This window comes from Oryx dammah, unplaced genomic scaffold, assembly GCF_014754425.2.
Source record: "Oryx dammah isolate SB20612 unplaced genomic scaffold, SCBI_Odam_1.1 HiC_scaffold_25, whole genome shotgun sequence".
NCBI lineage: Eukaryota > Metazoa > Chordata > Mammalia > Artiodactyla > Bovidae > Oryx > Oryx dammah.
The window spans coordinates 59,672,136-59,695,999 of record NW_024070209.1 but is presented as its reverse complement, the minus strand read 5'-3'; the positions used below and the strand labels follow the sequence as shown (position 1 = coordinate 59,695,999).

At 38.1% G+C, this 23,864-nt stretch overlaps 1 protein-coding gene across 2 annotated transcripts in view; it reads right to left on the bottom strand.

Moving 5' to 3' along the window:
• The window catches only part of COMMD1 (copper metabolism domain containing 1), a 162,803-nt gene that overhangs the window by 137,706 nt on the left and 1,233 nt on the right, over positions 1-23,864 (bottom strand). The gene's annotated exons all lie outside the window — the stretch shown is intronic.

The following is a 23,864-nucleotide window of genomic DNA, read 5'->3' as shown; positions in this document are numbered from 1 at the left end:
AAGCCAATCTGAAAAGGTTATATGCTCTTATCATTCCAATTATGAGACATTCTAAAAAAGGCAAAACCATGGAGACAAAAAACAAAAACAAACCCACCAGTGGTTGCCAAGGAGAAGGGAACAGAGAGATGAACAAGTGAGCCCTAAGGTAAACTGTGGTCTCTGGGTGATAATAATGTGTCAGTTAGGTTCATCTATTGTAACAAATGTACCATTCTGGAGCGGATGTTGAGAATAGATGAGGCTGTGCCTGTGTGGGAGCAGGAAGCATAGGAGAACTCTCTGTACTTTCTGCTGTGAACTTAAAATTGCTCCAAAAAATTAAGCCTATTTACATTTTTTAAAAAGCAGCAATACTGTGTTTCAAGGATCTTAACTACTATAAAGAACATTAAATGCATGCTTTCATATCAGGAGACATACATGGTCCAAAGAAAAGTCATACTGTTGTTTTGTATTTTAAGGGGAACAGGACACAGAGTTGTCTCCCAGAAGCAGACACTGTTACCTTCTTCTTTAACAAAGTCAAAAGATAAGAACAAGTCACTATGGCAGCTTAAACAGATATCCAGTTCCTACTCTGCTTACTGCTTGCTCTCCCCATGCAAAAACAACTCGGATCTGGTTGACTTTAGAATGAGGACATTCCACAGGTTTTCATTAGGTGAATCTGAAAATGTCAAACTCATTAGCTAAAAGATTCTGATGGCTGTTAAATTCTCAAGAAGCGGTTTATACACAAACTAAACAGTAAGCACAAAAATTAATTTCCTCCTCAAACAAGAGTAATACTCTGTGTCTCCACCCCACTCCCACCCCCCAGATTTATATGTTGAAGCCCTAACTTTCAACGTGATTATCTAGAGATGGGGCCTTTGGGAGGTAATTAGAGTTAGATGAGGTGATGAGGGTGGGGCCCTCATAATCGAATTAGTGCCTTTATAAGACCAGATACCAGAGAGTTCATCTTCTCTCCCTGCACGCATGCACAAAGAGGTTATGTGAGCACACAGTGAAATGGCACTTGCCTGTAAGCCAAAAGGGGACTTAGAATGAAACCTACTTTACTGTCACCTTGATCTTAAAATTACCTAGGCTCCAGAATTGTGAAAAATACATTTCTGTTGTTTAAGCTTCCCAGTACATATTTTGTTTTGGCAGCCAAAGCAGACTAAGAGTTAGTGAAACTGAAAGCAATTCTAATGGCTTGCCCAATTAAAGCCTGATCCAAACTCATGACTCAAACCCAAGACTTCCAGATTTATATCTATTAATTTTTAAGTGAATTTACTCTCAATGAATACAAATTCACTATAAAACAGAAAATAAAAGTAAATGGTAGTAAACTATGGAAATCAAATTCAGTATTTCAAATTGTGCAAAAATCTTTATAATTCATATCCATCTCCTATCTTGTGGATCATATAGGTTACTTTGCTTCCTTCTGTTGTATTCATGTGACTATTTTGTTGTTTACTTCAAGTCTGAGGTGCATAAGTAGAAACAAAATGTTATAAAATTTAAACATTAATTTTGATCCTTCTAAGCAATTTTAATGATGAAAATGAAGCCTTATCATTTGGTGGGTGAGGTATTTTAGACTAGTAAACTACAAGCTTCTTGTGAAATATACAGTGTCTTATATGGTTCTTATTTCCCCCAATACTTGGCAGAATACTATGCACACAGTTTAATGAATATGGAATGAAAGAAAGACAGATGCCTACCCCCACACCTGTTTCATCATCAGATTAGAGTAACCACTTAAATTCTGCATTATCTATCATTCAATGTACCTACCTCGTTAGAAGAAAATTAAACTGGTGGTATCTTAAAAGGGCTTATAATTTAATAAAGAATTGTAACAAAATAATGAAAGAATAACAATAATAAAATTCAATTAAAAGATATTCTATCAAAGAGTGTTGTTTTCTGTTTCTAAATCTACTAATCATGCCAACTTTCAAATCTTCATATTCTGAAAGCCTGAAGTAGCCTAGTATCTGCTTCAGAGGTTAGATATCTTGAAAGCAATTTGCTGTTTCCATATTAACCTAGTCTAATTACAGAACATTATATTAGGATTATATTAAATTACCCTGTTACTCAACAAAAAGATCTACAAGTTTTGTGATTCTGGAACAAATTTAGATGATAAATCAGAAATCATGAAAAGTCAATAGTGATTCTATTGATTTGATTCTAATCATTTTCCTCCAAACAGATGTCTCAGTTCAGTTCAGTTCAGTCACTAAGTCATGTCCAACTCCTTGCAATCCCATGGAATGCAGCATGCCAGGCTTCCCTGTCCATAACCAACTCCTGGAGCTTGTTCAAACTCATGTCCATCGAGCTGGTGATACCTTCCCACCATCTCATCCTTTGTCACTCCCTTCTCCTCCTGCCCTCAGTCCTTCCCAGCATCAGGGTCTTTCCCAATGAGTCAATTCTTTGCATCATGTGGCCAAAGTATTGGAGCTTCAGCTTCAGCATCAGCCGTTCCCATGAATATTCAGGACTCATCTTCTTTACAATTGACTGGTTTGATCTCCCTGCAGCCCAAGGGGATCAGATGTCTACGCCTATCTTAAGCTTCTCCTACATAGGTAATAAACAGTCTTTGGGCGGGTGTCTACAAGAGATCTTTTAAAGTAATTATAACTAATAGTATCTCTGAAATTTCTCCACATTTTAATCAACTTCAAGTTGCACAAAACTGCAAAAGGGGAAAAAATTAAAACTCACAAACTTTTATAATATAATAAAATAGCCACAAAGCTTTTTTAAAAAAAAAAATCAGGAGGGAAACAGAACCTAAAAAAAACAGACCAGGAATTTAAGATTCTGTCTTCATGGCAAATCTTTAGGATACCTCCTGCATTGGACCAAATTCTTCCAAAAAAAACCAATCCCATGTCATTGGTAAGAACCAAAATTTACCAAGTTTTCTAATGTCATAATATGAAACACTATAAGCTAAGACCTGGTCATTTTCTGGCTATAAGCCTAATGACTATCTTCTATGTTTCTTTTTATGCAGTCTGTTATTAAACTGCTGACAAATGTAATTTAAGTCCAAAACACTCTTCAGAACACATTATAAGAAAAAAATATTCAAGTTAAATAAAGGTTCAAAAAAACTAATTTTTCAGTCTGTACCTACATAATAGCTTCCCAGGTGGCTCAGTAGTAAAGAATCCACCTGCAGTGCAGGAGACCCAGTTCAAAACCCTGGTCAGAAACATACCCTGGAGAAGGAAACGGCAACTCACTCCAGTATTCTTGCCTGAGAAACCCAATGGACAGAGAAGACTAGTAGGCTACAGTTCAAGAAGTCGCAAAAGAATCCGACACAACTTAGTGACTGAACAACAACAAAGACTATATAATGAAGGAAACATAGTAAGTTAATAAAAGAAATAAAGGAAGCAATAGCACTGCCAATTTTGGACTGCTTCTTAGAGACTGAGATGAGGAAAATTCATGCAAAACAGGTATGTAAATGAATGTTCCAGGCAGTATTTATAATTGGCAAGGTATGGTAGCAACCTAGCTACTCATCAACAGATGAATGGATAAAGAAGATGTGGTATACACACACACACATATACGAAGGACAAAATAGGGTTGTATAGGAGAAAGGGAGTATTATGGGATTACATGATATCATATGTGAAACTTTTGAAAACTGTAAAGAATTACAGAATTTAAAGAATCTCTCATTCAATTAAAAAAAAAAAAAATGCACACACACACAAACCAGGTAAGCAAAGAAAGGTAAAGCAAACTCATCAATCACTCTTTTCTCCCAAAATAAGGCTGGGTTGGTTTAATTCTCAGAAACAATGACCAACAGAATATATTTACATAACACTTTAACGCTTCTGTAAATGATTAAACTCAAGAATGTAACATGTTTTAAATAATTACAAATGCTTATCTCAAGTATTATAATGAAAGATAGAAAATATATTTCTGAGTAAAAGCCAGAATTTTCTCTAGTAAAAATTCTTTATGCTATGATTCCCTCTATTCATTGGATAACCAAAGAGTAACTTGGATCTGTTGTTAAGTGACTATTTATGCCACAACCTAATGTGTAAGATGCTTCTAAATTACACTCTTTAGTAGAAGCTCATGGTTACTAATTGGCTTTCATTCTGCCAAGTTACTTTTACCCAATAACTTACTCATCTTCTATGTTCTTCCAGTTTGGTATAGGACTTCTGTCTCTGTCAGCAAGGGGAAAAAAAGATCCATGATGAAGAACAGTGAAAGTTTCCTCCTGTTAAATACTCCAAGCAACACATTAGCCTTTAACTTCATGGAAAAAGAATTTAGCCTTTTCTAAAAGAACATTTTGTGGCCAGCTCAGGTATGTTTATGGGAATGTCTCCAGAAGCAATTATAAAATTTAAAAAAATACCCATTCTTCCCTTTCTCTTGACAGACCATAAAGCCTTCTCCTAGGAAACAGCACATGATTAGTGCGCTAATCAAGTTCCTAAATTAATATTTATGTAAAAAAAAAAAAACTTTTCAAGAAACAGATTGCTTAGAGGTCATCTTTCATTATAACGAGAGCCCCACAACCAACTGAAGTTCATAGGTTTGCAACAGGAAACAAAGTCCTGATCCTGTAGAAATAAAAATGACTTAATTAATAATAAAGGAAAAATAAGAATAAGAGAAAAAATAAACACTGCACTAGCTGTACTAATTCATAAGATCATTAAAGAACCATTGGGCAGGCTTTAAAATGTATGAGAGATAACAGAGGTAAAAACCTGAAGAAAAGAATATACAAACATATTTAATTATTTACAGCTTCAAAGCAGAACATATCTCAATTATAAAGGAGTTCAAAAGAAATACACCTCAGGGCACAGGTTCCTACATCCAATCTATCTGTCAGGACAAAATACAGCTCAATTAAATTATATAAAAGCTTATAAAATCAACCTGTATGTGACTTGATCAAAAATGGTCCTCATACAATATTATTATATTATGCAACCTTAAAAAAGAAAGAATTTGGCAATATGCAACAACATGGATGAACCCTGAGGACATATTATTAAGAGATATAAGCCAGTCAAAGAAAGACAAATACTGCATGATTCCACTTGAATGAGGAATCTAAAACAGTCAAATTAATAGAATCAAAGAGTGGAAAGGTGATGCCAGGCGGGTAATGAGGAGTTAGTAATCAATGGGCATAAAGTTTGAGTTAAGGAAGACTGAATAACCTCTAGAGACCTGAAACACAACACTGTACCTACAGTCAGTGATATTATATTGTATACTTAAAAATTTAAATAAAAAGAAAGGTTTCTCTGCTCAATGGAGGAAACATGAGGAAAAAATGGTTATATTTTAGGGCAGAAAAGTAGTATCCTCTATCCATTATAAGGCAAAAACTGGAAACTTCTCAAATCCCCATCAACAGTAGAATGGATAAGCATATTGTGATATATTCAAACACTGGTGTATTCAGCTGCTGCTGCTAAGTTGCTTCAGTCGTGTCCAACTGTGCAACCCCATAGACGGTAGCCCACCAGGCTCCTCCATCCCTGGGATTCTCCAGGCAAGAACACTGGAGTGGGTGGTGTATTCAGCAGGAGTTCGTAAATTTTTCCAGTAAAGGGCAGACAATAAATACTTTAGGCTTTGCCAACCATCCCATCTCTATTGCAACTACTTAACTCTGCCCTTGTAGAGCAAAAGCAACCATATACTTTATTATGGACCCTGAAATCTGAATTTCATATAATTTTCATGTGTCACAAAAAAATTTTTTAACCATTAGAAGACATAGAAACTATTCTCAGCCCACTGGCTGCACAAAAAGAGGCAGGGGGCTAGATTTAGCCTGTGTGGTGTAGTTTACTGACCGCTGCTCTACAGCAATAAGAATGAATGATCTACAACTGTAGCAATAATGCTGAATCTCATAAACATGTTGAGTGAAAGAAGCCTGACACAAGAGTACGTACTATAAGATTCACAAAAAGCAAAACAAAACTACGTCATTAGTACAGATGGCTAACAAAAGCATGAAGAGATGCTGAACATCACTCATCAGAGAAATGCAAATCAAAACCACAGTGAGGTAGCATTTCACGCGTCAGAATGGCTGCTATCCAAGAGTCTACAAGCAATAAATGCTGGAGAGGGTGTGGAGAAAAGGGAACCCTCTTACACTCTTGGTAGGAATGCAAACTAGTACAGCCACTGTGGAGAACAGTGTGGCGATTCCTTAAAAAACTGGAAAAAGAACTGCCTTATGACCCACCAATCCCACTGCTGGGCATACACACCAAGGAAGCCAGAACTGAAAGAGACACATGTACCCCAGTGTTCATCACAGCACTGCTTACAATAGCCAGGACATGAAAGCAACCTAGATGTCCATCAGCAGACGAATAGATAAGAAAGCTGTGATACATATACACAATGGAGTATTACTCAGCCATTAAAAAGAATACATTTGAATCAGTTCTAATGAAGTGGATGAAACTGGAGCCTATTATACAGAGTGAAGTAAGCCAGAAAGAAAAACACCAATACAGTATACTAACGCATATATATGGAATTTAGAAAGACAGTAACGATAACCCTGTATGTAAGACAGCAAAAGAGACACAGATGTATAAAACAGTCTTTTAGACTCTGTGGGAGAGGGCGAGGGTGGGATGACTTTGGAGAATGGCATTGAAACATGTATAATACTATATGTGAAATGAATCGCCAGTCCAGGTTCAATGCATGATACAGGATGCTCGGGGCTGGTGCACTGGGATGACCTAGACGGATGGTATACGGAGGGAGGTGGGAGGGGGGTTCAGGATGGGGAACACGTGTACACCTGTGGCAGATTCATGTTGATGTATGGCAAAACCAATACAATATTGTAAAGTAATTAGCCTCTAATTAAAATAAATAAATTTATATTAAAAAATTTTTTAATAAATAAATTTTAAAAATTAAAAAAAAAACCTAAACTATGTCATTAGAAGTTGGGAGAGTGGCTCCCTTGGAGGTGGGTGCCCAGAGAAAGCACAATGACGACAGCATTTGATCTCTTGATCAAGGCACTAGTTATATAGGTATATTCAGTTTGGGAAAATTCATTAAGCTGCACAAGTGATTTATGTACCTCTCTGTATGTATGCAATACTCAACAAGTTTTTAAAAATAAAATTTAAGTGTCCTTTCTAGAAAACTAGCTGAAAAGCCAGAAAAGATACAAAGTTCACTGACTTTAGGAACAGATAATTAAAGAGATCTAAACAAGAGTAAATCTCATGTATGATATACACCTCATATACAGGTGTGGAATCCTTAACAGAAAAATTAAGTCACTTTATATCTCTATACCAGAAAATTGATTATATAGCAACCAAATCTGGATGGTAAAAATAACATACTAGGAGATTCTGTTCTAAACATCAAATGTATATAAAGTTAATATCTATCACCTTGATTTTAAGTAAAATCTAGTGGAAAAAAATCAAAGATACTAATGATTTAAGATTCATTACCCTAGGGAGTGTCTGTCATTGACTTTCAGGGATCAAAAAAGATTATTAGAGGTGAAAGGGAGCCAGTACGTAAAAAATGAATACATTTTCTGCCATCATCCTTTTCTGCACATATTCTTGCTTACTGTATCCAGGATATCCCAGCCTCACCAAATGTGAGGTTTGGGAGGCAGGACAACTGACAATTTGGTTCATTCATATTTCCAGTGCCAAGCACAGGACCTGGAACATAGCTGCTGTTGTTGCTGTCCAGTCGCTCAAAGTGTCTGACTCTTTGCAACTCCATGAACTGCAGCACACCAGGCTTCCGAGTCCTTCACCAACTCCTGGAGCTTGCCCAAACTCATGTCCATTGAGTCAATGATGCTAACCAAACATCTAATCCTCTGTCATCCCCTTTTCTTTCTGCCGTCAATCTTTCCCAGCATCAGGGTCTTTTCTAGAGAGTTGGTTGTTGGCATCAGGTGGCCAAAGTACTGGAGTTTCAGCTTCAGCATCAGTCCTTCCAATGAATATTCAGGACTGATTCCCTTTAGGACAGACTGGTTGGATCTCCTTGCAGTCCAAGGGACTCTCAAGAGTCTTCTTCAACACCACAGTTTAAAAGCATCGTTCTTCAGCGCTCAGCTTTCTTTATGGTCCAAATCTCACATTCACACATGACTACTGGAGAAACCACAGCTTTGACTAGATGGACCTTTGTTGGCAAAGTAATGTCTCTGCTTTTTAATACACTGTCTAGGTTTGTCATAGCTTTCCTTCCAAAGACCAAGTGTCTTTTAATTTCATGGCTGCAGTCACCATCTGCAGTGATTTTGGAGCCCAAGAAAACGAAGTCTCTCACTATTTCCATTGTTTTCCCATCCATTTGCCATGAAGTGATGGGACCAGAGGCCATGATCTTAGTTTTCTGAATGTTGAGTTTTAAGCCAACTTTTTCTCTCTTGTCTTTCACCCTTATCAAGAGGCTCTTTAATTCCCCTTCACTTTCTGCCATAAGGGTGGTGTCATCTGCATATCTGAGGTTATTGATATTTCTCCCGGCAATCTTGATTCCAGCTTGTGCTGCATCCAGCCCAGCATTTCACATGATGTACTCTGCATATAAGTTAAATACAGCCTTGACGTAGTTCTTCCCAATTTGGAATCAGTCTGTTGTTCCATGTCCAGTTCTAACTGTTGCTTCTTGAACTGCAAACAGATTTCTCAAGAGGCAGGTAAGGTGGTCTGGCATTCCCATCTCTTGAAGAATCTTCCAAACTTTGTTGTGATCCACACAGTCAAAGGCTCTCACGTAGTCAATGAAGCAGAAGTAGATGTTTTTCTGGAATTATCTTGCTTTTCCTACAATCCAACGTATCTTGGCAATTTGATCTCTCGTTCCTCTGCCTTTTCTAAAACCAACTTGTACACCTGGAAGTTCTCAGTTCATGTACTGTTGAAGCCTAGTTTGGAGAATTTTGAGCATTACTTTGCTAACGTGTGAAATGAGTGCAACTGTGTGGTAGTTTGAACATTTTTGGACATTGCCTTTCTTTGGGACTGGAATGAAAACTGATCTTTTCCAGTCCTGTGGCCATTGCTGAGTTTTCCAAATTTGCTGGCATATTGATTGCAGCATTCTCACAGCATCCTATTTTAGGATTTGAAATAACTCAGTGGGAATTCTATCACCTCCACTAACTTTGTTCGTAGTGATGCTTCCTAAGGCCCACTTGACTTTGTATTCTAGGATGTCTGGCTCTAGGTAGGTAACCACACCATCTTCGTTATCTGGGTCATTATGATCTCTTTTGTATAGTTCTTCTGTGTATTCTTGCCACCTCTTCTTAATATTTTCTGCTTCTGTTAGTTCCATACCATTTCTGTCTTTAACTGTGCCCATCTTTGCATGAAATATTCCCTTGGTATCTCTATTTTTTTTTAAGAGATCTCTAGTCTTTCCCATTCTATTGTTTTCCTCTATTTCTTTGCATTGGTCAATGAGGAAGGCTTTCTTATCTCTCCTTGCTATTCTTTGGAACTGTGCATCCAGATAGGTATATCTTTCCTTTTCTCCTTTGCCTTTCATGTCTTTTCTCAGCTATTTATAAGGCCTCCTCAGACAACCATTTTGCCTTTTTGCATTTCTTTTTCTTGGGGATGGTTTTGATCACTGCCTCCTGTACAATGTTATGAACCTCCAACCATAGTTCCTCAGGCACTCTGTCTATCAGATCTAATCCCTTGAATCTATTTGTCACTCCCACTGTATAATCATAAGGGATTTGATTTCAGTCATACCTGAATGGCCTAGTGTTTTCCCTACTTTCTTCAATTTAAGTCTGAATTTGGCAATAAGCAGTTCATGATCTGAACCACAGTCAGTTCCCGGTCTTGTTTTTGCTGACTGTATAGAGCTTCTCCATCTTTGGCTGCAAAGAATATAATCAATCTGATTTCAGTATTATGCATCTGGTGATGTCCATGTGTAGAGTTGTCTCTTGTGTTGTTGGAAGAGAGTGTTGGCTATGACCAGTGTGTTCTCTTGGCAAAACTGTTAGCCTTTACCCTGCTTCATTTTGTATTCCAAGGCCAAACTTTCCTGCTACTTCAGGTATCTCTTGACTTCCTACTTTTGCATTCCAATCCCATATTATGAAAAGAACACCTTTTTTTGGTTTCAGAAGGTCATGCAGTCTTCATAGAACTGTTCAACTTCAGCTTCTTCGGCATCAGTAGTTGGGGCATATACTTGGATCACTGTGATACTGAATGGTTTGCCTTGGAAACGAACAAAGGTCATTCTGTCGTTTTTGAGACTGCATCCAAGTACTGCATTTAGGACTCTTCTGTTGACTATGAGGGCTACTCCACTTCTTCTAAGGGATTCTTGCCCACAGTAGTGGATATAACGGTCATCTGAGTTAAATTCACCCATTCTAGTCCATTTTAGTTCAATGATTCCTAAAAAGACGATGTTCACTCTTGCCATCTCCTGTTTGACCACTTCTAATTTACTTTGATCCATGGACCTAACATTCCAGGTTCCTATGCAATATTGTTCTTTACAGCATTGGACTTTCACCACCAGACACATCCATACCTAGGCACTGTTTCTTCTTTAGCTCAGCCTCTTCATTCCTTCTGGAGCTATTTCTCTGTTCTTCTCAAGTAGCATTTTGGGCACCTACCAACCTGGGGAGTTTACATTTCAGTATACTATCATTTTGCCTTTTCATACTGTTCATGGGGTTCTCAAGGCAAGAATGTTGAAGTGGTTTGCCACGCCTTCCTCCAGGGGACCACGTTTTGCCAGAACTCTCCATCATGACCCTTGGGTGGCCCTACACCACATGGCTCATAGTTTCATTGAGTTAGACAAGGTTGTGATCCATGTGATAAGTTTGGTAGTTTTCTGTGATTGTGGTTTTCATTCTGTCTGCCCTCTTGGATAAGGATAAGAGGCTTATAGAAGCTTCCTGATGGGAGGGACTGGCTGTGGGGTAAAATGGGTGTTGTTCTGATGGGTGGGGCCATGCTCAGTAAATCTTTAGATTAAATCTTTAATCTGGAACACAATGCAGTTCAGTTCAGTCGCTCAGTCGTGTCCGACTCTTTGCGACCCCATGAATCGCAGCACACCAGGCCTCCCTGTCCATCACCAACTCCTGGAGTTCACTCAGACTCACGTCCATCGAGTCAGTGATGCCATCCAGCCATCTCATCCTCTGTCATCCCCTTCTCCTCCTGCCCCTAATCCCTCCCAGCATCAGAGTCTTTTCCAATGAGTCAACTCTGCATGAGGTAGCCAAAGTACTGAGTTTCAGCTTTAGCATCATTCCTTCCAAAGAAATCCCAGGGCTGATCTCCTTCAGAATGGACTGGTTGGATCTTCTTGCAGTCCAAGGGACTCTCAAGAGTCTTCTCCAACACCACAGTTCAAAAGCATCAATTCTTCGGTGCTCAGCTTTCTTCACAGTCCAACTCTCACATCCATACATGACCACTGGAAAAACCATAGCCTTGACTAGATGGAACACAGTAGGTGCTCAATAAATGTTCACTAGACACACAGGGCTTCCCTGGTGGCTCAGAGGTTAAAGGTCTGCCTCCAATGCGGGAGACCCAGGTTTGATCCCTGGGTCAGGAAGATCCCTTGGAGAAGGAAATGGTAACCCACTCCCTGGGCTACAGTCCAAGGGGTCGCAAAGAGTCAGACACAACTGAGCGACTTCACTTCACTTCACTTCAGACACACGGAAGCAACCCGATGTCCACTGACAGATGAACAGATAAAGAAGTTGTAGTACATATACACAATGGAATACTACTCAGACATAAAAAGGAGCACATTTGAGTCAATTCTAATAAAGTGGATGAACCTAGAGCCTATTATACAGAGTGAAGTAAGTCAGAAAGAGAACAATAAACACATATATAAGAGACGGTGACAGCACCCCACTCTAGTACTCTTGCCTGGAAAATCCCATGGACGGAGGAGCCTCGTAGGCTGCAGTCCATGGGGTTGAGAAGCGTTGGACACGACTGAGTTACTTCACTTTCACTTTTCACTTTCATGCATTGGAGAAGGAAATGGCAACCCACTCCAGTGTTCTTGCCTGGAGAATCCCAGGAACGGGAGAGCTTGATGGGCTGTCGTCTATGGGGTTGCACAGAGTCGGACACGACTGAAGTGACTTAGCAGCAACACATATATATGGAATCTAGAAAGATGGTACCCAAGAATTTATTTGCAGGGCAGCAGTAGAGTAACAGACATAGAGAACAGACTTACAGACATGGGGAGAGGGGAGGAGAGGGTGTGGAGAGAGTAACATGGAAACTTACATTACTATATATAAAATTGATAGCCAACAGCAATTTGCTGTATGTTTCAGGAAATTCATTAGGAGCTCTGTATCAACCTAGAGGGGTGGGATGGGGAGGGAGACAGGAGGGAGGTTCAAGAGGGAGGGGATATATGTATATCTATGGCTGATTCAAGCTGAGGTTTGACAGAAAACAACAAAATTCTGTAAAGCAATTATCCTTCAATTAAAAAATAAACTTTAAAAATAAATAAATGTCCACTGGTATTAACAAACAATCATAAATAATTTGGAAATGATTTGACTATTTATTAAGTAATATATGCTCAGGAAAAACATAATAGAAATTTAAGGATTTTATAAATGGTAGCTCCTTTGTTTAGAAACAGGTCTATAGAAAATTGAGGAAGAGATCAGATGTCATGACAGAGAATAGTATCTTTCAGAGATAACTTCACACTGGCATATAAAGATATTAATTTAATCATATATGCAGCACACATAATACAACCCATACCAAAATTTCTATAATATGGCTTTTTTAAAAAAACTGAATTAGCTGAAACAAATTTTTCATTAAAGATGAACCATAATGGAGGTTAAAATTTATAAAAACTACATTTTAAGTTAAAGCCAAAAACCGTAGGTGCTTTATTATGACCAAAAAACCCGTGACTTCTTGTATGTCTGTAGTTTATAAAGGGGCTTCTCTCATAGCTCAGTTGGTAAAGAATCCGCCTGCAATGCAGGACACCCCAGTAAAAGATTATAAATAAGGATCCATTCTAGCAGAACACATCATTTATGCCTTTCTCATGACATTTACCATGTAAAACCTGTTTCTTCAACGCATGGGCTGTGATAATCACTTCTATAAACAGAACAGGGTATACAGCATATTTGTAGTTTAGTTGCTAAGTGGTGTCTGACTCTTTCTGTGACCCCACGGACGGTAGCCTCCTCTGTCCATGGAATTTTCCAGGCAAGAATACTGGAGTGGGTTGCCATTTCCTTGTCCAGAGGATATTCCTGATCCAGGGACTGAAACCATGTCTCTTGCATTAGCAGATTCTTTACCACTGAGCCACCAGGGAAACCCATATAACCTATTAGAGACTTGGTAAAAACAGCTATCCCTTGGTGTCCACAGGTCACCGATGCTCAAGTCTCTTAAATGAAATGGCACAGTATAGTTGTCTCTCTGTATCCTCTGATATAGAAGCCATGAATAAACAAGACTGACTGTACTTGATAGGTATATCCAAGATAGAAATTTTCTTTAAAAATATTCCTACTGGACTTCCCTGGTGGTAGAGTGGATAAGAATCTGCCTGACAATGCAGGGGACAAAGTGTTTGTGTTTTTTTTTTCCTCTTATCTATTTATTTTTTAACTGAAGGATAATTGCTTTACAGAATTTTGTTTTCTGTCAACCCTCAACATAAATCAGTCACAGGGGGACACAGGTTTGATCCCTGGTTAGGGAAGATCCCACATGCCAAGGAGCAACTAAAGCTGACACACCACAACTACTGAGCCTGTGTGCTCCAACTACTAAAACCTGCACACCTAGAGCCTGTGCTCCGCAACAAGAGAAGCCATCACAGTGAGAAACCTGCGCACCCCAACAAGAGAGTAGCCTCCGCTCGCTCTAACTAGAAAAAGCCCACAAGCAGCAGTGAAGATCCAGCATAATCAAAATTAAAATTAAATATATATATATATTCTTACCCAGGAACTCCTTCAATCCAAGTCAAGTTTTCAGACCTGGAAACTTGCTTTGAGAAAAGGAGACCTAGAAACTTGCTCTGAGAAAAGAACCAAAAATAGGTCTTCAATTAATATGAATTTTACTCTAAACTAAGAAAGAAAGAAAAAAGCTTACAGAACACCTCATTACAGGTCACTTGAGTCTATTCACATATTTTGCAAACTCTACTTGGTAATATGCAATTGCTGCTTTATCATATGATATCCAGTGACATAAAAACATAACATCAAACAGCTGTTTGCCAGTCCTTCAGAGAGGTAGGAATACATCTCATGAATTATCATCTAAATTTCCAAAGTCAGGGAAGGGCAAGATGGGGAGGGGATTAAGAGGTACAAACTATTATGTATAAAAGAAACTAGCTACAAGGATATATTGTACAGCACAGGGAATATAGTCAATATTTTATAATAACTATAGAAGGAATATAACCTTTAAAAATTGTGAATTACTATCTTGTACACCTATAACTTATATAATATGGTACATCAACTATACCTCAATTAAAAACATATTATAAAAATAAAATTAAATTTTAAAAAATTCTCAAAAATCATCAATGAAGTTAGCAAAATTTATTTACACAAAACCTAGTGAACTATGGGGCTTCCCTGGTGGCTCAGAGGTTAAAGTATCTGCCTGGAATGCAGGAGACCCTGGTTCAATCCCTGGGTCGGGAAGATCCCCTGGAGAAGGAAATGGCAACCCACTCCAGTACTCTTGCCTGGAGAATCCCATGGAGGGAGGAGCCTGGTAGGCTACAGTCCATGGGGTCTCAAAGAGTCGGACACGACTGAGTGACTTCACTTCACTAGAGAACTATAGCAAAAGGAATCTGTTTACGGAGCTTTACATTTTCCGGAAAATGATATTTCTAAATTCAAAATATCTAACCAAATATTTAGACCTCTTTTGGATAACAAATTCTTATTATTGAGTAGGCAGCTTTGTTTTCTGAACTAAGAACAATTCAAGAAGAACATTTTAAACGTTATGTTGCTTCCAACCTATTTTATCAGTGTATTAGCAAGCCAATATTCTACTGCCACCTAACGTAGAAAAAGAGAATCACTGCTTATAGTTAAGACAAAGACAATTGAATCCTGAAAATATGGCAGAATAAGTCAAATGTATTCAGTCTCTCCTGCTCATGTCTCTTGATCTAAACATTTTAAGATCAGCTATTTTGCATCCATTTTTTATACTTAATTTAACTTATTACCTTTTATTTGTTGTTCAAAACATATATGGGTGAAATTCATTCTCAAAGCGAGTTAAGTATCAAAAAGATACTGCTTTACGTACTTTTCTTTATTTGCAAAGAGAGGCCAGTAACAGATTTTAAAATATCTTACATAGTAAAATCTTTCTACATTATATAATAAATCCAAAAACTGTACTGCAGAGACAACAAAGCTCAACATTCAAAAGCATGATGGATTTTCACAACAGGCTTTTTCATAAGATAAATTTCACAACAAAATCACTAAGGAGCAGTGAACTTGAGTTGTTTTATAAACTTGATATCAAATTCACTTTTAAGCCTCTGTTTTACTATAAATACTTTCAACAAAATTAGAATCAAATTGTGCTTTTAAAATAATATATACCAAGGAATTCCCTGGTAGTGGCTGGGACTCTGTGCTCTCACTGCTGAAGGGTTCGGGTTCAATCACTGGTGAGGGAATTAGGATCCCATAAGCTGCACGGTATGGCCAAAAAAAATAAAAAATAAATAAGAGAAGCTGCCATAGAAACACAAGTTAGCTAAAGTGACAGAGGACTAGGATTAAATTTTTAAAAATAAATAATAACAGCAACATATACCAATAATAATAGTCAACACACACCACATTATGCAAAACATTAAACTTCCTGGAATATTAAAAAGATTAAACAGGGTATCCCTTTATAGGAATTTAACCTCTTCAATTTATATCTTACCCCAAACAAAGACAGCTATATAATGCTCTTCAAAAGCCTCTACAAAAAACTCTCTCCAGTGCTGAGTACAAATGCACTAAATTCCTAATACTCAAGAATAGTATTTAAAAAAAAGAGACAAATTTTTTAAAAGTCAAATGCAGAAAATTATGTACTGTATGCTCACCGCCTTGTATTTTAAAAACAGAGAGAGGCTGGTGGTGATGGGGACATGCTACCCCAAATTATGGCACCCTGGCATATTGACTATCATAAGGTGAGGGAATCTAAGAAATAGAGCAGAAAGGTTGCCCTGACCTCCCCACCAATCCTTCTCCTCTAAAACAGGTCATAAAATCCTCATGTGAGAGGTGCCCTCACTATACCTAGAGAAATGAAACATCCATTCCTTGTCTCCAAAAACAAAGGAATGCCAAAAAAAAAAAAAAAAATTACAAACAAGCATGGCTAAATTTCCCTTGGTTTACTATAATTATTTCATAATCCTACGAACAAAGCTAGTGGAGGTGATGGAATTCCAGTTGACCTATTTCAAATCCTAAAAGATGATGCTGTCAAAGTGCTCCACGCAATATGCCAGCAAATTTGGAAAACTCAGCAGTGGCCATAGAACTGAAAAAGGCCAGTTTTCATTCCAACCCCTAAGAAAGGCAACGCCAAAGAATGCTCAAACTACTGCACAATTGCACTCATCTCACATGCTAGTAAAGTAATGCTTACAATTCTCCAAGCCAGGCTTCAGCAATACGTGAACCGTGAACTTCCAGATGTTCAAGCTGGTTTTAGAAAAGGCAGAGGAACCAGAGATCAAATTGCCAACATCCGCTGGATCATCGAAAAAGCAAGAGAGTTCCAGGAAAACATCTGCTGCTGCTGCTGAGTCGCTTCAGTTGTGTTCAACTCTGTGCGACCCCATAGACGGCAGCCCACCAGGCTCCGCCGTCACTTCTGCTTTATTGGCTGTGCCAAAGCCTCTGACTGTGTGGACCACAACAACCTGTGGAAAATTCTGAAAGAGATGGGAATACCAGACCACCTGACCTGCCTCTTGAGAAATCTGTATGCAGGTCAGGAAGCAACAGTTAGAACTGGACATGGAACAACAGACTGGTTCCAAATAGGAAAAGGAGGACGTCAAGGCTGTATATTGTCACCCTGCTTATTTAACTTCTATGCAGAGTACATCATGAGAAACGCTGGGCTGGAGGAAGCACAAGCTGGAATCAAGATTGCCGGGAGAAATATTAATAACCTCAGATATGCAGATGACACCACTGTAATGGCAGAAAGTGAAGAACTAAAAAGCCTCTTGATGAACATGAAAGAGGAGAGTGAAAAAGTTGGCTTAAAGCTCAACATTCAGAAAACTAAGATCATGGCATCCGGTCCCATCACTTCATGGCAAATCGATGGAGAAACAGTGGCTGACTTTATTTTTCTGGGGTCTAAAATCACTGCAGTTGGTGATTGCAGCCATAAAATTAAGATGCTTACTCCTTGGAAAGAAAGTTATGACCAACCTAGACAGCATATTAAAAAGCAGAGACTTTACTTTGCCAACAAAGGTCTGTCTAGTCAAGGCTTTGGTTTTTCCAGTAGTAATGTATATGTGATAGGTGAACTATAAAGAAAGCTAAGCACAGAATTGATGCTTTTGAACTTGTGGTATTGGAGAAGACTCTTGAGAGTCCTTCGGACTACAAGGAGATCCAACCAGTCCATCCTAAAGGAGATCAGTTCTGAGTGTTCACTGGAAGGACTGATGTTGAAGCTGAAACTCCAATACTTTGGCCACCTGATGGGAAGAGCTGACTCATTTGAAAAGACCCTGATGCTGGGAAAGATTGAGGGCAGGAGGAGAAGGGGACGACAGAGGATGAGATGGTTGGATGGCATCACCGACCCAATGGACATGAGTTTGGGAAAATTCCGGGAGTTGGTGATGGACAGCGAGGCCTGGTATGCTGCAGTCTATAGGGTCGCAGAGAGTCAGACACGACTGAGCGACTGAACTGAACTGAACCGATGTCAACAGATGATCAGTGTGTTTTTGCACATCTGATTTCTATATTTTCTGTAAAGTTAAATAATATTTACAATAAAAAGTATTAAGGGAAAGCATATAGGTTTTTGCACATCTGATTTCTATATTTTCTGTAAAGTTAAATAATATTTACAATAAAAAGTATTAAGGGAAAGCATATAGGTTGGTAAATGTTTGAAAAACTGAAAATTAACTAAATGCAGCATCCTTCTCAGAAGACCTATTTCTGTTATAAGACCCACAAAGACTGTATTACCACAGGTCTTTCCTTTCTGGTCAATCTAGTTCTCAAAAAATTACAAATTTTCATAGCTTCAAGAGTAGAGACAAAAGCGGGTTTTTATAGATAAAAATATTTCTTAATCTTTTACTACTTTAGATCTTAATATGTTACTGATGTTATTTTCTCATATAAATGTAAACCAGTTTTCATAACATTGATGGTATAACTTGACTCTTAAGCTTGCAACATTAATTTTATACATTTTATGTTAATTTTACATCCTCTTACTATGAAAAAAATCCAAATTCAAATGATGTCTTACCAAGAACACATGTAGTACTACAGAATTATTAAAGCTTATTTCTCATTTACCACAAGCTTCATGACCTAAAGAAGAAATTAGTGAAATTCCTCTAGTGTGCATAAGACCAAATAATCCCTATTTCTTATATATTTCTGTTTTAGATTTCAATCAAGTAACCAATAAATAGGGCTTTCCTGGCATATCAGTGGTATAAGAATCCACCTGCCAAGCAGGAGACAGAGGTTTGATCCCTGCGTCAGGAAGATCTGGAGAAGGAAATGGTAACCCATCCCAGTATTCTTGCCTGGGAAATCCATGGACAGAGGAGCCTGGTGGGCTACAGTTCACAGGGTTGCAAAGAGTCAGACATGATTTAGCAACTAAATCAGCAGCAGCAACCAACATATAATTTATATACAAGATTGTTTCCAAGTATTACATATGAATTTAGGAACAAATTCTAAGAAAGGAATCACCAAACTTTTTCTGTAAAGATTCAGGTAGTAAATATCTTAGGCTTTGAAGGCCACAAGATCTCTGTTACAACCACTCAACTCTATTATTACAGTGGTGAAAGCTGTTATAGACAAGATGTAAATGAATGAGCACATGGCCATGTTCCAGTAAAAATGTATTTATAAAAACAGGCTGCAGGCCAGATTTGTCCCAGGGGTCATAGTTTGCTGACCCCTGATTATAACCTTCCACAGTATGACTCCTTCCAGCTCTTCCCATACAGAAGTAATATAGGTTTTCTCTCTGTGATTACTTTTTTAATGGCAATCTCCACATTTAAGCACTATCCATTCATTCACATATTCTACAGATTTTTACTAAATGCATACCATGTGCCAAAAACAGTTTTAGGTGTTAGTGATTTTAAAAAATGGAAAAAGTAATAATAAAGTGCTGCCCTCTTAATGCTTACATTCCAATAGGGTATATATAATTTCAGTTAGTAAGAAGTATGAGAATAAGTAAAGCAGGGCAAAAAGAGTGGGGGTGGAAGGGTGAGGCTCTTTGCACGGATCAGGGAAGACCTCATAGGAAATCACTTTTAGCTACAGAATGAATGAAGTAAATAAACAATTCAAATGAATATCTGGGGGAAAAGCACTGCAGGCATATGGACAACTACCTGCAAAGGTCCTGAACAGATTCAGAAAGCACCTAACAGGTTTAAATAAAGACAAGGTTAGTGGGGCTGAAATAAGACAATGAGATCAGAGAAACTGGTAAAGGTAAGATCACAGGAAACTATAGGCTATGGTAAAAAGGACTGGATCTTATTTTAAGCTCATGAACATGACATGGTTGAAAGCAAGGCAGTCAGTAGGTATGATGTATGTTTTAAAAAGGTCACCGGTTTATTTGTCATATCTCAATAAAGTTGGGGAGAAAACGAGGTTCACTGGCAGCTGTGCTGTAGGAGGTAGGAGGCAGACGGTAGGAGACAAAAGTGGAACAGGAGAGCCAAACCATAAACTGCTGCATGTATTTATAGATTTCTAAATAGAATTTAAACATACTTTTAATACAAATCAGAGAAGATGAAAAGTGAAAGTGAAGTTGCTCAGTCGTGTCCGACTCTTGGCAAACCCATGGACTGTAGCCCACTAGGCTCCTCCACCCATGGAATTTTCCAGGCAAGAGTACTGGAGCGGAGTGCCATTTCCTTCTCCAGGGGATCTTCCTGACCCAGGGATCAAAGCCAGGTCTCCCACATTGCAGGCAGTTGCTTTTACTGTCTGAGCCACCGTGAAGAAGATAGTATAAAATAAATAAGCAATAAGGATAGATTGTACAGCCCAGGAAAATATAGCCATTATTTTCTAATTACTTTAAATGAGCATAATCTATAAAAATATTGAATCACTATGCTATACACCTTGAATAATTGTAAATCAACTATACTTCAATCTTTTTAAAAAAATGATAGCAAGAATGTGAACAAAGAATTATATCAACAATGTGTGTGTGTGCGCGCGCACACGCACACGCTCAGTTGCGTCCAACTCTTTGCAATCCCACAACTGTAGCCTGAGAAGCTCCTCTGACCATAGGATTTTCCTGGCAAGAATACTAGAATAGGTTGCCATTTCCTCCTCCAGGGGGTCTTCCTGACCCAGAGATTGAACCTGAGCCCACTGCACCTCCTGCACCACAGGCAGATTCTTTACCGCTAAACCACTGGGGAAGCCCTGTATCAACAATAGACAAAACAACACTCAACAGAATTTTCCTTAAAAATTTTTGTTTAATATGAAATTTTGGTGAGGAAATATAATAATATCATCACCAACAGAGGGCAGTAGTGAATACAGAACATAAGTGTACAAACTGTGATCCAGCTTCATAGTTAAGATCTTTCTTCAGAATTCTAGTAAACTAGAATTGAGGAGCATCCCTGAGAGGTTAACAGCAGAAGCAAGAAACCGAGATTAAGCAAACACATATCTATGAGAAGTTGAAATTATAAATATGAGCAAAAAAAAAAAAATTAGATAAAAATGGCAGAGTATTTATAGAGGATGTCATTTCCCTAACTAAATATACCAAACTCAAATCACTGATTTCACTGCTTCTCAGAAGATACCAAAAAATAAAACTAAAGCTAGTGAAGAGCCAGCTTCATGTATCTACACACTGATGAAGGGTTTGCCCTTCTGTTAGCAACAGGCAAAGCTACAGAGGGTTCATGTCCCAGCCAAGTAGGGTAGAAAAGCTCCAGTTCAAGTGGAAAACAGGGACCAGTACAAATGTGAGCAATCAGTACACTACACCTGGGCACGGAATGTGAAGGTTAGAGGGAAAGGCTACAGCTCAGGAAGCAGCTGAACTTGAAACATAGCCTATGAATAAATGAAGGCAGGCAGCTGGCAACAAGGAGACTATTAACATATACCCACTGCCTATTCCGTGCTGGGAGTTACACACCCCTTCCTTCCTTTCCTCCTACCTCTGTTGTCCCTCTTCATTTTCACTCTCTTTATAGAACTTGATGCTCTACAGATCACTCAAAGGTATGACACTACTCCATTTTTATCCTTAGTTTTTTTTCCCCTCTGTCTAGATTCCTACATTTTCTTTAGTAATTTTCCTCACTGCTTTTCTTCTAGCCTGCATGTTGAATTCAAGATTGTTGAGACTCCACAGACAGAAGAAAAAACTGTTTTGACCTCTGCAGTCATCATTATGTAAAAATGTATACCCTGCCCACTTCATAGTCATTAGTATGGCTACCGTCAAAATATACACACAGACACACACAGAAAATAACAAGTGCTGATAAGGATGTGAAGAAATTGGAATTCTTGTACACTGCTGGTAGGAAGGTAAAATGACACAGCTGCTGTTGAAAACAGGATGGCAGTTTCTCAAAAAATTAAAAATAGAATTACCATATGAGCAATTCCACTTCTGGGTATATACCCAGAAGAATTGAAAGCAGGGTCTCAAAGAGGTATTTGTACACCCATATTCACAGCAGCACTATTAACAAGAGCTAAAGCAAGGAGGCAACCTACGTGTTCACTGACACATGAATGGATAAGCAAAATGTGGTGCATACTGGTACATACAATGGACTATTATTTAGTCTTTGAAAGGAATGAATTTCTGACTTACACCATAACATGGATGAACCGGAAAGATACCATGCTGGAATGAAATAATCCAGTCACAAAAAAAGTCAAATACTATATGATTCCACTTATATGTGACATTTAGAGTAATCAAAATCATAAAGACAGAAATTAAAATGGAGGGCGCTGGTCAGGGAGTGAGATGTGATTTATCTGGAGTTACTGTTTAATGGGTAAGGGTTTCAGTTCTACAAGGTGAAGAGTTACAGATACAGATGGTTGTGATGGATGTACAACATTATCAATGTATTTAATACCAATGAACTGTATACTGTGAAATGGTTAAGATGATAAATTGTATGTTTTGTGTACTTTACGAAAACTTTTTTAATTGAAGGGGGAAAAAGTATAACCTGCTAAAAAGCAAGAATAAAGGAATAAAAAGTAGTTTCACTTTTTTCTTGCCTCCTCAACCAATACTCCAAACTGGGTATGGCCATGCATTAGTCACCATTTCTTGAATCTGCTCTACATTTTCCTGCCCCATCTCTGCTATTTTCTTAGCCTAAATGCTCTATGTGGCTGTCCTTCATTTTAATCTAAAATACTCTATATTTTCTTCAAGACCAACAAAAATGGCATCTCCAGGAAATTTGCCAGAAAGAGCTAATATGTCTTTTCTGTCCATAGTAGTCCACTCAGACCTCTAATTCCAAATACTATGCATCCTTGTATAATGTTTATTTGTGTATGTTCTCTTCTATTGCAGATGGACGTTCCATCTCTGCTCAAAGCCTTTTTGTTTAAATTCATATTTACTTTTTATGTTCTCATAAGAATTAGAGATGTTTATCCCTCAGTGGTGCTTACAAGGTAAATGAAGACTGGAACTTGATGTCATCTTGAGCCCATAGTTTCAGCCCTAAGCCAACCAATCAAAGGCTTTTTCCCTTCCTACCTCAAACCAATCAGCTGTGCAGAGGCTGTGCTGTGAGGCACAGGCAATCTTCAGTTCTACTCCCAAAACCAAAAGAGTCCTGCTACTCCATCCAGCCTCAGGCAGAGGACTGAGAATAGTGAGGGCAAGATCTAGATATTACATGGCAATGTATTTTAAAGAAAATAAAGGAGAGTTTCCATAATACTCTTTCTCGGTATATTTCAATTTTTGTCATAACAAAAGATTCAAAATATCCCCCAATACTTAGAGATTCTAAAACACTGTGCTGTTCTTACTTTTCGGTCTTCAGTCCCTTATCCTCATTCCCTTACAGGCCTAGCAAACACTTCAGAAATTCAGGTAAGATGTCAAATTCTCTAAGAAATCTTTTCTTATCACTTTAAGAGTAACATTTGATAGAAACAGAAGACATTCACTAGTGACTCATCATAACCAAAATTACTTAAAATGTCCAGAATCACATAGGAGATATTACTTCTTACATTTCAATAAGACAATCCATTTACTTTGTTTTCAATAATTGCTTTGGTTTTCTTTTTCCAGATTCAAATCCTATAAGCAAAAGCAGTTTTTAAAAAAAAGAAACATAACTGCCCTTTAAGGTATCAGAAGCAGTGCTGAAACACAGCAAGTGCAAAAGGATAACAGATGAAATTTCAACACTGATTTCAGTGTAAC